This window comes from Salmo salar, chromosome ssa04, assembly GCF_905237065.1.
Source record: "Salmo salar chromosome ssa04, Ssal_v3.1, whole genome shotgun sequence".
In the NCBI taxonomy this organism is placed as follows: Eukaryota; Metazoa; Chordata; class Actinopteri; order Salmoniformes; family Salmonidae; genus Salmo; species Salmo salar.
This window is the reverse complement of record NC_059445.1, coordinates 53,863,000-53,878,674: the sequence shown is the minus strand read 5'-3', so window position 1 is coordinate 53,878,674 and position 15,675 is coordinate 53,863,000. Positions and strand designations below refer to the sequence as shown.

General features: G+C 43.6%; 1 protein-coding gene across 2 annotated transcripts in view; it reads right to left on the bottom strand.

Moving 5' to 3' along the window:
* Positions 1-15,675, bottom strand: part of LOC106603552 (nuclear receptor-interacting protein 1) — a 68,487-nt gene that overhangs the window by 43,399 nt on the left and 9,413 nt on the right. The window contains exon 2 of one of the 2 annotated variants that reach the window (XM_014197393.2): positions 15,439-15,549. The exons of the other annotated variant lie outside the window; for it this stretch is intronic. The gene's annotated coding sequence lies outside the window, so the exon portion shown is untranslated. The remainder of the gene's footprint in view (positions 1-15,438; positions 15,550-15,675) is intronic. 2 annotated transcript variants of the gene reach the window in all.

Sequence of the window (15,675 nt, the reverse complement as noted above, 5' to 3'; positions counted from 1 at the left end):
CCCCCCACAGCAACTCGCCCAAGCCTTCCCCATTTCTCCTTCTCCCAAATCCAGTCAGCTGATGTTCTGAAAGAGCTGCAAAATCTGGACCCCCACAAATCAGCCGGGCTAAACAATCTGGACCCTTTCTTTCTGAAATTATCTGCCAAAATTGTTGCAACCCCTATTACTAGCCTGTTCAACCTCTCTTTCGTGTCATCTGAGATTCCAAAAGATTGGAAAGCAGCTGCTGTCATCCCCCTCTTCAAAGGAGGGGACACTCTTGACCCAAACTGCTACAGACCTATATCTATCCTACCCTGCCTTTCTAAGGCCTTCGAAAGCCAAGTCAACAAACAGATTACCGACCATTTCGAATCCCACCGCACCTTCTCCGCTATGCAATCTGGTTTCAGAGCTGGTCATGGGTGCACCTCAGCCACGCTCAAGGTCCTAAACAATATCTTAACTGCCATCGATAAGAAACAATACTGTACAGCCGTATTCATTGACCTAGCCAAGGCTTTCGACTCTGTCAATCACCACATCCTCATCAGCAGACTCAAAAGTATTGGTTTCTCAAATGATTGCCTCACCTGGTTCACCAACTACTTCTCTGATAGAGTTCAGTGTGTCAAATCGGAGGGTCTGTTGTCCGGACCTCTGGCAGTCTCTATGGGGGTGCCACAGGGTTCAATTCTCAGGCCGACTCTCTTCTCTGTATACATCAATGATGTCGCTCTTGCTGCTGGTGAGTCTCTAATCCACCTCTACGCAGATGACACCATTCTGTATACTTCTGGCCCTTTTTTGGACACTGTGTTAAATACCCTACAGACGAGCTTCAATGCCATACAACTCTCCAACTGCTCTTAAATACAAGTAAAACTAAATGCATGCTCTTCAACCGATCGCTGCCTGCACCTGCCCGCCCATCCAGCATCACTACTCTGGACGGTTCTGACTTAGAATATGTGGACAACTACAAATACCTAGGTGTCTGGTTAGAATGTAAGCTCTCCTTCCAGACTCACATCAAACATCTCCAATCCAAAGTTAAATCTAGAATCGGCTTCCTATTTCGCAACAAAGCATCCTTCACTCATGCTGCCAAACATACCCTCGTAAAACTGACCATCCTACCGATCCTCGACTTCGGCGATGTCATTTACAAAATAGCCTCAAATACCCTACTCAATAAATTGGATGCAGTCTATCATAGTGCCATCCGTTTTGTCACCAAAGCCACATATACTACCCACCACTGCGACCTGTACGCTCTCGTTGGCTGGCCCTCGCTTCATACTTGTCGCCAAACCCACTGGCTCCAGGTCATCTACAAGACCCTGATAGGTAAAGTCCCCCCTTATCTCAGCTCGCTGGTCACTATAGCAGCACCCACCTGTAGCACGAGCTCAAGCAGGTATATCTCACTGGTCACCCCCAAAGCCAATTCCTCCTTCGGCCACCTCTCCTTCCAGTTCTCTGCTGCCAATGACTGGAACGAACTACAAAAATCTCTGAAACTGGAAACACTTATCTCCCTCACTAGCTTTAAGCACCAGCTGTCAGAGCAGCTCACAGATTACTGCACCTGTACATAGCCCATCTATAATTTAGCCCAAACAACTACCTTTTCCCCTACTGCATTTATTTATTTATTTTGCTCCTTTGCACACCATTATTTATATTTCTACTTTGCACTTTCTTCCACTGCAAATCTACCATTCCAGTGTTTTACTTGCTATATTGTATGTACTTCGCCACCATGGCCTTTTTTTTGCCTTTACCGCCCTTATCTCACCTCATTTGCTCACATTGTATATAGACTTATGTTTCTACTGTATTATTGACTGTATGTTTGTTTTACTCCATGTGTAACTCTGTGTTGTTGTATGTGTCGAACTGCTTTGCTTTATCTTGGCCAGGTCGCAATTGTACATGAGAACTTGTTCTCAACTTGCCTACCTGGTTAACCTGTTATGGCTAGGGGGCAGTATTTTCACAGCCGGATAAAAAACGGACCCGATTTAATCTGATTATTACTCCTGCCCAGAAACTAGAATATGCATATAATTATTAGCTTTGGATAGAAAACACTCCAAAGTTTCTAAAACTGTTTGAATGGTGTCTGTGAGTATAACAGAACTCATTTGGCAGGCCAAAACCTGAGAAGATTCCATGCAGGAAGTGCCCTGTCTGACAATTTCTTGCCCTTCTTGATTATCTTTATCCATTACAGAGGATCTCTGCTGTTACGTGACACTTCCTACGGCTCCCATGGGCTCTCAGAAGGCGGCAAAAAGCTGAATCATGGCTTTGCAGGCTCTGGCTGAAAAAAAGTAGCGCATTTGGGTAGTGGCTGGTTACAGTACTGTGAGACTCAGGCTCGTGCCCGCGTCGACCCCATGCTTTGTTTTCTTTTGTCTGTTTACCTAAACGCAGATTCCCGGTCGGAATATTATCGCTTTTTTTATGAGAAAAATGGCATAAAAATTGATTTTAAACAGCGGTTGACATGCTTCGAAGTACGGTAATGGAATATTTAGAAATCTTTTGTCACGAATTGCGCCATGCTCGTGACCCTTATTTACACTTCGGATAGTGTCTTGAACGCACGAACAAAATGCCGCTATTTGGATATAACGATGGATTATTTTGAACCAAACCAACATTTGTTATTGAAGTAGAAGTCCTGGGAGTGCATTCTGACGAAGACAGCAAAGGTAATAACATTTTTCTAATAATAAATCTGACTTTGGTGAAGGCTAAACTTGCTGGGTGTCTAAATAGCTAGCCCTGTGATGCCGGGCTATGTACTCAGAATATTGCAAAATGTGCTTTCACCGAAAAGCTATTTTAAAATCGGACACCTCGATTGCACAAAGGAGTTCTGTATCTATAATTCTTTAAATAATTGTTATGTTTTTTGTGAACGTTTATCGTGAGTAATTTAGTAAATTCACCGGAGGTATGCTAGTTCTGAACGTCACATGCTAATGTAAAAAGCTGTTTTTTGATATAAATATGAACTTGATTGAACAAAACATGCATGTATTGTATTACATAATGTCCTAGGAGTGTCATCTGATGAAGATCATCAAAGGTTAGTGCTGCATTTAGCTGTGGTTTTGGTTTTTGTGACATTATATGCTAGCTTGAAAAATGGGTGTGTGATTATTTCTGGCTGGGTACTCTCCTGACATAATCTAATGTTTTGCTTTCGTTGTAAAGCCTTTTTAAAATCGGACAATGTGGTTAGATAAAGGAGAGTCTTGTCTTTAAAATGGTGTAAAATAGTCATATGTTTGAAAAATTGAAGTTTTGGGATTTTTGAGGAGTTTGTAATTCGCGCCACGCTCTACCATTGGATATTGGCGAGGCGTTCCGCTAGCGGAACATCTAGATGTAAGAGGTTTTAAGTACCCCTATAAAGCAGTTTGCAAAAAAAAACTAAAGTAGATGAGAAGCATCTATTCCAAAGCTGCAGCTTGTGGTTAGAACACATATTTCCATTTAATCAACCAGACCATTTTGATTTTGTGATAAAGCGGTCGTGATTTGGCACGGAATGTAGCTTGTCTACAGTTTTCTTTGTGTATCCCATCAGTTAGATACGTTTTTATAGGCAGTAATTTTTGTAGGCCTAATGGAAGCTTGGGTGCTGTCACGTCCTGACCTATTTAGGTATTATTTGTATTGTAGTTTGGTCAGGACGTGGCAGAGGGTATTTGTTTTGGTTGGTTCGGGGTGGTGGTTTGATTAGAAGGGTGTTTGTTTTATTATTTCCGGGTTTTGGGTTATGTTCTATGTTTTTCTGTATTTCTATGTTATCTCTAGTTTAGTAGTTCTATGTTAGGTAATTGGGTGTTGGACTCTCAATTGGAGGCAGGTGTTTGTAGATGCCTTTGATTGAGAGTCCTATATATAGGTATGGGTTTTGTTTGTATTTTGTGGGTAGTTGTATTTCGCACTGCTGTTATTTTTGTAGCCTGTGAAACTGTCGGTCTGTCGTTCTTTGTTTTCCGTGTTCACGTTTATTTAATAAATTATAATGATGAGCACGCAACCCGCTGCGCCTTGGTCCTCTCTCTCCTACGACAGCCATGACAGAACTACCCACCAAACACGGACCAAGCAGCGGAGGAAGGAGCGACAACAGGTGGAATATCGTGAGTCATGGACTTGGGAGGAGATTCTGGCTGGAGAGGGCCCATGGAGGAAGTCTGGGGAGGACCGGAATCGCTACTGGGGAACACGGCTGGCGAGGAAGCTGGAGAGGCAACCCCAATCATTTTTTTTTGGGGGGGGGGCACACGGGTAGGTTGGCTGGGCGAGGATTAAGTCCCAAGCCAAATCCCCGTGTTTTTTCCAAACAATCATTGACTGGACAGGTCCCGTGCTTTGGGGTGATGGGTGTTGTGACGAGGCCGGGTATTTTCAGGCCGGTATGCGCAGTACCAGTGCCCCGCATGTGCCAGGGGAAAGTGGGCATCCAGCCAGTAGGGGTGATGCCAGTCCTGCGCTCGAGACCGCCAGCGCGCCTCTACGGTCCAGTGTTTCCCGCTCCCCGCATTAGCCCTGAGGTGCGTGTCTTCAGGCTGGCACGTCCAGTACCAGCACCACGCATCAGGCTTCCAGTGCGTCAGCCCACTCCAACTCGGCCGGTTTCTGCTCCCCGCATTAGCCCTGAGGTGCGTGTCTCCAGGCTGGCACGTCCAGTACCAGCACCACGCATCAAGCTTCCAGTGAGTCAGCCCAGTCCAACTCAGCCTGTTCACGCTCCCTGCACTAGCCCGGAGGTGCATGTCCCCAAACTGGCACTTCCAGTACCAGCACCATGCATCAGGCTTCCAGTGCGTCAGCCCACTCCAACTCGGCCGGTTCCTGCTCCCCGCATTAGCCCTGAGGTGCGTGTCCCCAGGCTGGTACCTCCACTACCAGCCCCACGCATCAGGCTTCCAGTGCGTCAGACCAGGCCCGAGTGTCCGGCAACAGTGCCTCGTCCAGAGTGTCCGGCAACAGTGCCTTGTCCAGAGTGTCCGGCAACAGTGCCTCGTCCAGAGTGTCCGGCAACAGTGCCTTGTCCAGAGTGTCCGGCAACAGTGCCTCGTCCAGAGTGTCCGGCAACAGTGCCTCGTCCAGAGTGTCCGGCAACAGTGCCTCGTCCAGAGTGTCCGGCAACAGTGCCTCGTCCAGAGTGTCCGGCACCAGGTGAGACGGCCCGCTGTCCGGAACCAGGTGAGACGGCCCGCTGTCCGGAACCGAGTGAGCCTGCCCGTGACCCGGAACCGAGTGAGCCTGCCCGCGACCCGGAACCGAGTGAGTCTGCCCGCGATCCGAACCGAGTGAGTCTGCCTGCGGTCCGGATAAGAATGAAGTTTACTATAACTTTGAACTATGTGAGTCTGCCTACAGCTCAGAACCAAATGAGTCTGCCTACGGCCCGGAACCGAGTGAATCTGCCTACGGTCCGGAGTCAAGAAAGCCTGCCTACAGTCTGGAGGACAGTAGGCCAGAACCTGAGCCACCTCCAGTATAGGTGGGTTGGGGAGGGGGGGTGTAGCACCGTTCACGTTTATTTAATAAATATAATGATGAGCACGCAACCCGCTGCGCCTTGGTCCTCTCTCTCCTACGACAGCCATGACAGGTGCGCAGCACACGTGTCTGTAGCGGGAGCGGTCGGATAGAAATTGAGTGAGAGACATGTAATGGAGGGAAAAGAATGTAAGGAGAAGAACTGTAATCACTTGACTAGGTTTCTTTTTTGTTGTGAGTTGATAATACACATAACAAATGGAAGGAACACTAGAGTCAACATGAATTAACAGTTGTTTTAGGCACAAAATGTAACCTGCTACAAAGCAGATTCCAGATGCCTAAGCCTACTCTATGACTGTGGTATAACTTTATTGTCCCCTAACGGTCATTCCACGCAATAGGATTTCACGTGGAATTTTATGCCATTTTCTTATGGTTTTAAGGGAAAACTGATTTAAATACCAAGAACATCTTTCTATTTGTCACATTCCTACCTGACACTGTCACACCAATGTCACTGTGGGTCGCGACAGCTCATGATATCTCCACCCACGCACACACGCAAACACACATACAATGCCCTTTAGAAAGTATTCATACCCCTTGACTTATTCCACATTTTGTTGTGTTACAGCCTGAATTCAAAATGGATTACAATTATTATTTTTCTCACCCATCTACACACATCCCATAATGACAAAGTGAAAACATGTTTTATAAAAAAGAAATACAGAAATATCTCATTTACATAAGTATTTACACCCCTGAGTCAATACATGTTAGTATCACCTTTGGCAGCGATTAGTGCTGTGAGTCTTTCTGGGTAAGTCTCTAAGAGCTTTGCACACATCGATTGTACAATATTTGCATACTATTCTTTTTTAATTTTGTTCAAGCTCTGTCAAGTAGGTTGTTGATCAGTTTAAAGTCTTGCCATAGATTATCAAGCCGATTTAAGTAAAAACTGTAACTAGGCCACTCAGGAGCATTCAATGTCATCTTGGTAAGCAACTCCAGTGTATATATGGCCTTGTGCTTTAGGTTAAAAAAAACTCCCTAGTCCTTGCCTATGACAAGCATACCCATAACATGATGCAGCCATCACCATGCTTGAAAATATGAAGAGTGGTACTCAGTGATGTGTTGTGTTGGATTTACCTCAAACATAATGCTTTGTATTCAGGACATAAAGTTAATTTCTTTGCCAAATGTAACTTTAGTGCCTTTTGCAAACAGGATGCATGCTTTGGAATATTTGTATTCTGTACAGGCTTTCTTCTTTTCACAATGTCAGTTAGGTTAGTATTGTGGAGTAACTAGAATGTTGTTGATCCATTGGGCGGCAGGTAGCCTAGTGGTTAGAGCGTTGGGACAGTAACTGAAAGGTTACTGGATCGAATCCCTGAGCTGACAAGATAAAAATCTGTTGTTCTGCCCCTGAACAAGGCAATTAATCCCCTGTAGACTGTCATTGTAAATAATATTTTTTTCTTAACTGACTTGCCTAGTGAAATAAAAAAAATCCATCCTCAGTTTTCTCCTATCACAGCCATTAACGAACTCTGTAACTGTTTTAAAGTTCCCATTGGCCTAATAGTGACATCTCTAAGCATTTTCCTTCCTCTTTGGCAACTGAGTTAGGAAGGACATCTGTATCGTTGTATTGATACACCCTCCAAAATATAATTCATAACTCCACCATGCTCAAAGGGATATTCAATGTCTGTTTTTATTATTACCCATCTACCAATAGGTGACCTTCTTTGCGAGGCATTGGAAAACTTCCCTGGTCTTTGTGGTTGAATCTGTGTTTTCAATTCACTTCTCGTCTGAGGGAACTTACAGATAACTGTATGTGTTGGTTACAGAGATGAGGTTGTCATTCAAAAATCATGTTAAACACTATTATTGCACACAGAGTGAGTCCATGCAACGTATTATGTGACTTGTTAAGCAAATGTTACCTCCTGAACTTATTTAGGCATGCCATAACAAAGGGATTGAATACTTGCTGACTCAAGACGTTTCAGCATTACATTTTTCAATTAATTTGTAAAAATGTCTAAAAACATAATTCCACTTTCACATTATGTGGTATTGTGTGTATGCCAGTGACACAAAATGTCAATTTAATACATTTTAAATTCAGGCTTTAACACAACAAAATGTGGAAGAAGTCAAGGGGGTGTGAATACTTTCTGAAGGCACTGTAATTCTTCATTCTTCATTATGCTGCATTCAGTCATGGCTGGGTTCTTTAATATTCCCCTGCATTAGCCATGTTCCTCAGTTAGCAGTAGTGACAACAGCAACAGACTCCTCTTGTCCCTTATTGTGACCCTCAGTTTTACCTCAGCTAACGTGATCATTTGTTTTCACAAAGCACTAATTGATACATTGCCAAACCTATTGATTCCACTCAGAGATGGGATAGCTAGCTATATGTTAGCATCTCTTTGCCTATATCTTGACCCATGTTTCATGCAGTGAGTAGGCAAGCATACTGTATATAGAGACAAGAGTGATACCGGTGGATGCAGCAGCGCGGTTGCTATGCCATGTGGTTGCATACATACTGAATAGCATTAGTCGTTACCTGACATCCTACTTTAAAAGCAGAGAGAGGAGGTTGACCTGGTGCTTAACTTTCAGCAGAAGTGCTAAGCCTCTGCATGCTAATGGTTACCTACTGTGCTGCTGCACAGACCTGTTGGGTAGCCTTAGAGACACAGTCATCAGCATGAAGCCTGCTGCTGTTCCACTTTTCCCTATGCTTGGCCTAGCCAAAAACACAACATAAGGCACTTCCTCTCCAGAAGAAAAAACATGAAATGTATCACTAATGTGAATGAGCAACATCAGCAGGTGAGAACTGAGGAACATGGCCTTATTCTCTTGTGGGTTGAATGTGTGTCAGATGTGTTCATGGGGCCTGTGAGGGTTGAGGGGTGGTGAGGTTTCCTAGGAAAGGCCAGTAAGTGGAACAGTCTAAACCTTTTTGGGGTGTATGTAGGTCAGGCCTGGTCTCCTCATAACCACCAAGGTCAACGCTGCTAAATGGAACAGCAGGTGTCTTACACAGAGCGAGACAAGAGAGCAAGAGGGAGAGAGACAGAGATGGACAGACCTGGCTGGGCTAAACCACATCTCTCTCTCTCTTTGCCAAGTCGTTCCACCTAAAAAAGCACAAGAAAGAGGATTTCGACACCCACCATCTCAGATTGTTCTGAAATGGTTTCTGTAGTTAGAAACAGATAAGATAAGCATTCCTGCAACATTATTTTGTTGAAAGATCATTTCAACTGTAAAAAATGTAACTAATTGATTGCACCCAAATTGGCCATTTCAATTGAATAGATTTGTGTAATACTAAATAAATATAATACTCAATGTCCAAATTTGAACCAAATCTCTTCTTAACAATGATTAAGATGTGAGGAATCCAAATAAAATGGTCAAAGGTTTTTCTGAGAAATTAACCATTGGAGTCGCTTGCATTTTCCCCCATAACTTAATGTGAAAGTACCAGGTTTTGCCCACTAGATGCACAGTTCCTGTCACGTCCTGACCAGTATAAGGGGTTAATGGTTATTGTAGTTTGGTCAGGACGTGGCAGGGGGTATTTGTTTTATGTGGTTTGGGGTTTAATGGGATATGTATTTATGTAAGAGGGGTGTTTGTTTTATGTGTTCCGGGGTTTTTGGGTAATGTTCTTGTTTTGTATTTCTATGGTTTTCTATGTTGTGTATTTCTTTGTTGGCCTGGTATGGCTCTCAATCAGGAACAGCTGTACATCGTTGTTTCTGATTGGGAGTCATACTTAGGTAGCCCTTGTTTCACCTGTGGTTTGTGGGAAGTTGTTGCATAGCTGTGTGTGTAGCCTGCAATACTGTTCGTTCAATCGTTTTTTTGTTTCGTGAAGTGTTCAAATAAAGTTAAGCTGAGCACTCAACCCGCTGCGCCTTGGTCCACTACGTACGACGACCGTTACAGTTCCCTCTATTGCCACACACATATACATTTTGCTGGTCTGTTTATTAAATGGATCACAACATTTTTCTCTGGACAGGGAAAAAAACATCACCAAATTCACAAAAAAAGACATTACAGAGTATGAATAAAGAGATGAATGTGCACACAAACATAGAGAACTGATATTGTATACTGGCCATTGGGGTGGAATTGATTTGGGGTTTGGGAGGGTCCGTGCGTGGCGTCTGACCATTTATTTGGATTCCTCACGTCTTAATCATTGACAAGAAGAGGTTTGGTCCAAATCGGATGTTGGGTACTTTATTGAATATTATATGAATCACATAAATTGTTTCATTTCTCAGAGTTCAAATTGTCTTTCAACAAGATAATGTTACTGGAATGCTTATCGTATCTGTTTTTTAATTACAAAAACCATCTCAGAACAATCTGAGATGGTGGGTGTCATGGCTTGCTGAGATGAAATGGAATGACTCAGCCCGGTCTGTTCTCTCTCTATACATGTAAACACAGTGACACAAGGACTGTTAGGCTGCTACAGCTCTCTTGTGCTAGCTAACAACCACAGGTGTGTGTTTGTGTGTGTGTGTGTGCGTGCGTGCGCATGCCTGTCTGTGTACGTGTATACAAAGCATGTTACACAAGCTGTACATTGGCATCAGTTTGTTAGCTACTCAAGCGCTAGCCCCATTCCCTGACATGTAAATACAGTTACACAAGCTGCTGTGTGTTTGTGCAACGCTAAAGCTAAACCTTGATGGGAAACAAGGTTATACAAGCTAAGGGTTACTCATGGCCTGGGAACCCTACATGTAAACACTTCTATTAAAATGTCTTTCTGTCTGTCTGAAAAATACTTAGGTTACATTCTGAAAATACCCCTGTATGTTACACACATCTGTTATAACTCAAGTATTACCTTAGGAAATACAGATGTTCCGCCAACTCTGTTTTTGTTTTGAACTCTTCATAAAGCTTCCCTTATTCCATAAAAAATACTTCTAAATAAAAATCCAACCCTTGATCCAAAGTCCAATAACCTCAAACCATCGCCTGCATATGTGGAGGTAAAGAAAAGGGAAGAGGTAAAGAAAAGGGAAGAGGAGAAATCGAGGGAGGCAGAGAGAGAGACAAAATACTGAGCGTGAGAGATTCCTGCCTAATGTATCATTACACACTTCATGGAAATCATGAAGTTTCATTGGGATGTGTTAATGTGGTGTTAACACGGCGATAAGGTTGATCCATTCACTAGGCAGAACATATATTAAATACATCAGAAGGGGGAAAAAAACTATAATGACAATTAAAAATACTCTGAAAAGCAGTCAGCTCTATTAAAGAAAGACGGAGTATGGCAGGAGCAGGTACATTTTTATGAGTGGGACAGCTACTGCTGCTGTAGCCGAGAAGAGGACTGACTCAAGGCAACTGCAATAACATGAATCCCCCCAGCCAGTTCATTGAGAACATGAATCACTTTAGTCACAGACTGACCTTCAAACTGACACATCCTGGGATCGGTGATCGAGAGTCGAGACGATGACTAATCCTGCCTGACCTGCCATTGGCTGCCATTACAATGAAGCATGCAGGCCCCTGGGCTCAGGGGGACTATTGGGGCTGCTGTTTGTTTGCTCCAGCTCAGATCATGACAGGAGTCATCCGAGGGGTAGAAACTAGGGGAAGCCATGTATCTGCCTGGCTCTGACACATTGACCTCCAACCTGTTTGACCTTGGACTGGCGTGATTAGCCAATAGGACAACAACCCCTGCAGCTGCATGCTCTGCTTGCATGCTACAGTCAGTCAGTCACCCCCTGCCCCCTCTTAGTCACATAAGGACTGTTAATGTTGGGAGGGGAGGTTGGGGTGAGGTTCGGTGAAGGATGTCACATGATTGGATCTCCTTCTGGAGAGTTACTTAAAAAGCCTCTTCAGCAATCAGGTCAAGGTCTTAATGCCAGAGGGAGAAAAAGAGAGAGAGAGGGGGAGGGGGGAGAGAAAGAGAGGGAGAAAGAGAGGAGAGAGAGGAGGAGGAGCGCTACAGTACACTACTCCTCTGCATTCACAGAGCCTGAAGAGGGAAGGAAGGAAGATCACTAATACACAGGCAGCAGTGGTTCTATTAACAATATTAATCTCTCTGCTTAGTGGACACTTTTATTCAAAGTCAGTTCCATGGTTATCAGTCTCACACATCTTTTTTTAATTTCTATGGCTGCTGGATATTTACTGGCCAAATTCAGGTTAATTGCCTTTACTCAAGGGCAGAGGAGAACAGCAGAGTATGAGCCAGCAATCTTCTAGACACCAGTCCATTCTCCCTAAGTAATAGGTCATAGCGCTCCCTACAGACATCTTTTCTACTCTCTCAAATGGCCTCTCTTTCTCTCACGCTGCACAGGGCAGGCAGAAAGGCTTAGCCCTGGGTGTGTACCACAGCTCTCTCCCTGTCTGTTTACCAAGGCAGCCCCCTCACCAGGATGCCCACAATGACATTAGTATTTTAACATTAGTATCACTACTTTACTAATGAATGTAAAAGCCCAGATCAGAGGTAAAGCTCAGGATGAGGGAGGAGGGAACACGCCGGTGAAATTAAAGAATGCTATTCATCAGTGTGTGAGAGCCTATGCAGTCCAAATATTGTAATGTCATATGAACTCTTGTCTGAAAAGCAAAGGGCAACATGTTATATATGTAATTTATCAATTATCACTACAAAAAGTGTAATCACACATTTACTGGTTTGTAGTCAGTAGGCAAAGAAACCTGTTTGGATAATTTTTTTAACACCAACAAACTGGAATTCTCCCTGGTTTTATATCATAGTACATGTCTCTCTCAGTAGCATATCTGTGCGGTAGGCTATACTGTAGGTCTTCTCCTTAACCCCTCTCCAGTCACCACACTCTGTCACGTCCTGACCAGTAAAGGGGTTATTTGTTATTATAGTTTGGTCAGGACGTGGCAGGGGGTATTTGTTTTATATGGTTCGGGGTGTGTGTGTATGTAGAGGGGTGTTTGATTTATGTATTCCGGGGTTTTGGTCATTGTTCTATGTTTGTATATTTCTATGTCTGTTCTAGGGTGTTTAGATCTGTGTTTAGGTAATTGGGATTGGGGCCTTCAATTGGAGGCAGCTGTCTATCGTTGCCTCTGATTGAAGGTCCTATAATTAGGAATGGTTTTGTCATGGGAATTGTGGGAGGTTGTTCTTTGCATAGCTGTGTGTCGCCTGCAAGACTGTTTGTCGCCTGTTCGTTTTCTTGTTTTGTTTTGATAAACATGAGCATTCACGTACACGCTGCGCCTTGGTCCATTCACTATGACGACCATTACACACTCAAAAAAATTTTGCGTTGTTTGAATGGTCTAAGTGCTGGTTTGCAGTCATTGGGCCACTTAGTTGGGTTGTTTTTCTTAAAAAAAATCTAGGTTGGGTTCTTGATGCTGGATTATTGCAATATGACGCAGCGGGTCAGATAAGAAAACTGTAGGAGTGGCTTTGTAGGGGTGTGGCGTTCAGATAGTTATTTTTGGCCATCCATGAGAGTAAATGTCATTCCGGTTAATCTGTTCTGTTGTATTGTTATCATATATTAAGGTTAAACACTGACAATTTTGTAGCTTTAACCCCACCTAGAGTTGACTGAAGCACTAAGTAACATAATAAAAAAAATCCCCAGTTTTGCATTGCATACGCCGACGTCGCACTTACGCATTTGTGGTGAAAGGTGGCAGAGCTGGAGCGGTGTTTGTCAGACCATGAGACATTCCGGAAATCGGTCTACTTACGAAAACGTCTGTAGCATCAAAAGGGGAGACTCTCACGAACACGATGGTGTTCTCCGTTTTGCTCTATGACCCCCACAAGTGTTACAAGACTCGTCTGAAGGTAACCAGTACCAGATTTAAATAATGAATGGAAGTATGAAGGTAGTTTTGTGCCTACCCCAAACAGGGTTCAATATGTGTAAAAAAAATATACAGTATATATTTCCTGAGCTTTCTTATATCTCCTAGATGTAGGACAAACACTGCAAAACCTTGTTTCTTCTTATTTATTTTTTTACTGTCTTTTTTGCTATTTATGAATGTGTTATTCAATACGTTTCTCTGGTCTATTAGTAAAGGTCAAATTCAATATTTTATCAAATACTTTTTAAAATATATGTTTTATACCTAAAGGAGTCTTAAAATTCAAAATGAAATAGCTAAATTATCCATAGTATGACCATCTTAAAACAATTTCACACTGTATGTCAGTTTAGAACCCCCCGCGCCCCCAACGGCTTAGACTTTTAAGAATTAATGAGTCTTACACAAGTATATGAGATCTAAAAGAGCCTATGCATATCCCAATGTTGGGAGAGTTACCATTTGTTACAATATGTACATAATAATGTCATTCATTGTATATTAAATATGTAATGGGAAAGCCACGCCCCTAATAGGCCATGCCTCCTGAAAATAACCTATGGATTACATTAAATAAAACCAAGCATGAAAAGTCAACCCAGCATGAAAGTGAATAAAAAAACAACTGATGGTTAAATTAACCCGCGTTTAGGTAATCCAAATAACCCAACATGTTGGGTTATTCACGTAACCCAAATGGCTGGCTCAAAATAACCAAGCATGTGTTCTGTCCAATATTTACCCGGCGCTAGGTGACCAAATAACCCAAATGGGGTTGTTTTTAACCCAAAAATGTTTATGGTGCACTCTCCACAGCACAGCCACCCGCACAAGGTTCCCTGTTGCCTGGCAACAGCTCGCCTCATCACTAAAATCCCCAAATCTCCCAAAAGTTATACAATTACAGTTGGTGGTGTGGTGTTGGGGAGTACAGTACATAATAGGGATCGGGTTATTGTTTTCACAGCACTAAAAGGATAAAGGATGTGTGTCTAAAACAAGCAGTGAGTGACTGACTGACTGAATGGGGAAATCCCAGCTAGCAGCTCCTACTACCACAAACAGACACACAGTCACTGTGATGTCATCAGGATCCTGCTCCATTTGAATTTGGCCCTAGCTCTGTTTTTCCACTCCCTTGGAAAGCCATATGACTCAGATATCAGTCTGCCCATAGATTAAGACAACAGGGTGTGAGTCTGTGTACGTGTGAGCGTGTGTTAACATGAACGATAATCAAAATATTGACCGCCACACTGTGCACTATGAACTCTCTGGTCGGTGCTCCTGGTCTTGGAGCATTACAGCTACCTACTCTAAGGACAATGTTTTATACAATAAACATTTTCCCGAACGCACCCCTTCTTGAGGTAAATAAATCTCTCAGTCACATTCCCACAGCACCTACTGTATAGTATATGCACCCCTTCACCTACCCTCCTCCCTCCTTCCCTCTACTATCTTCCTGTGCAATATATCCATCATTTATTAATACATTCTGAAAATTCCTCTTTAGCTAATTGACTGGGAAATTTTCTTTCAAACAAAAGCTTTTAAAAGAGAAAGATATAATTAAGTTGCCGGGATCTCTCTGCCCACTCCTTGTCCAGGGGGCCGGGCTGGGGGCCGGGCTGGGGGCAGGGCTGGGGGCCGGGCTGGGGGCCTGGGGGATGTGTTCTGCTCTGCGCTACTCTATGTGGTGTCAGGGAGTCACATACACCCATGTTTAAAGCAGAGGTGAGCTGGGTAGGTAGGCAGGCAGCGTTACGTAAAGCCTCCCTCTGCACAGGCTTTTTGCAGCAGACGCTGTGTCCTTGCTTGGGCTGCTTCAAGGTTCCCATAAGGACAGGCTGTTAAGAAGTTGGGAAGGACAGGGCCCCTGTAATATGCTGGCTGGGAGGGAGCGCTGTGATGAGACTGCGCCTGCCTTGGAATTTGAATTCTCCGATAGACAGGCTCATGCATCAATCCCTCAGCTTACAAAGACAAACCACTAACCTTCACCAGGCCGGGGACTCGTCAGGAATGAGTGGCATTTTCACTTAGCCTGGACGGCTTCTCTCTCCCCCAGACCTAAGCTCTGCTCTGCTCTCAGTCCCTCCACATAACCTGGTTAAAATAAGACACAGTTAAGTAACACTCCCCTTAGTCCGCAAAAATCCTCTGGTGTTTCTGACATCCTAATCGGACTTTAACCTTTAACCCCCTAGCTGTGCTCTTCAGGACTGACCCTGA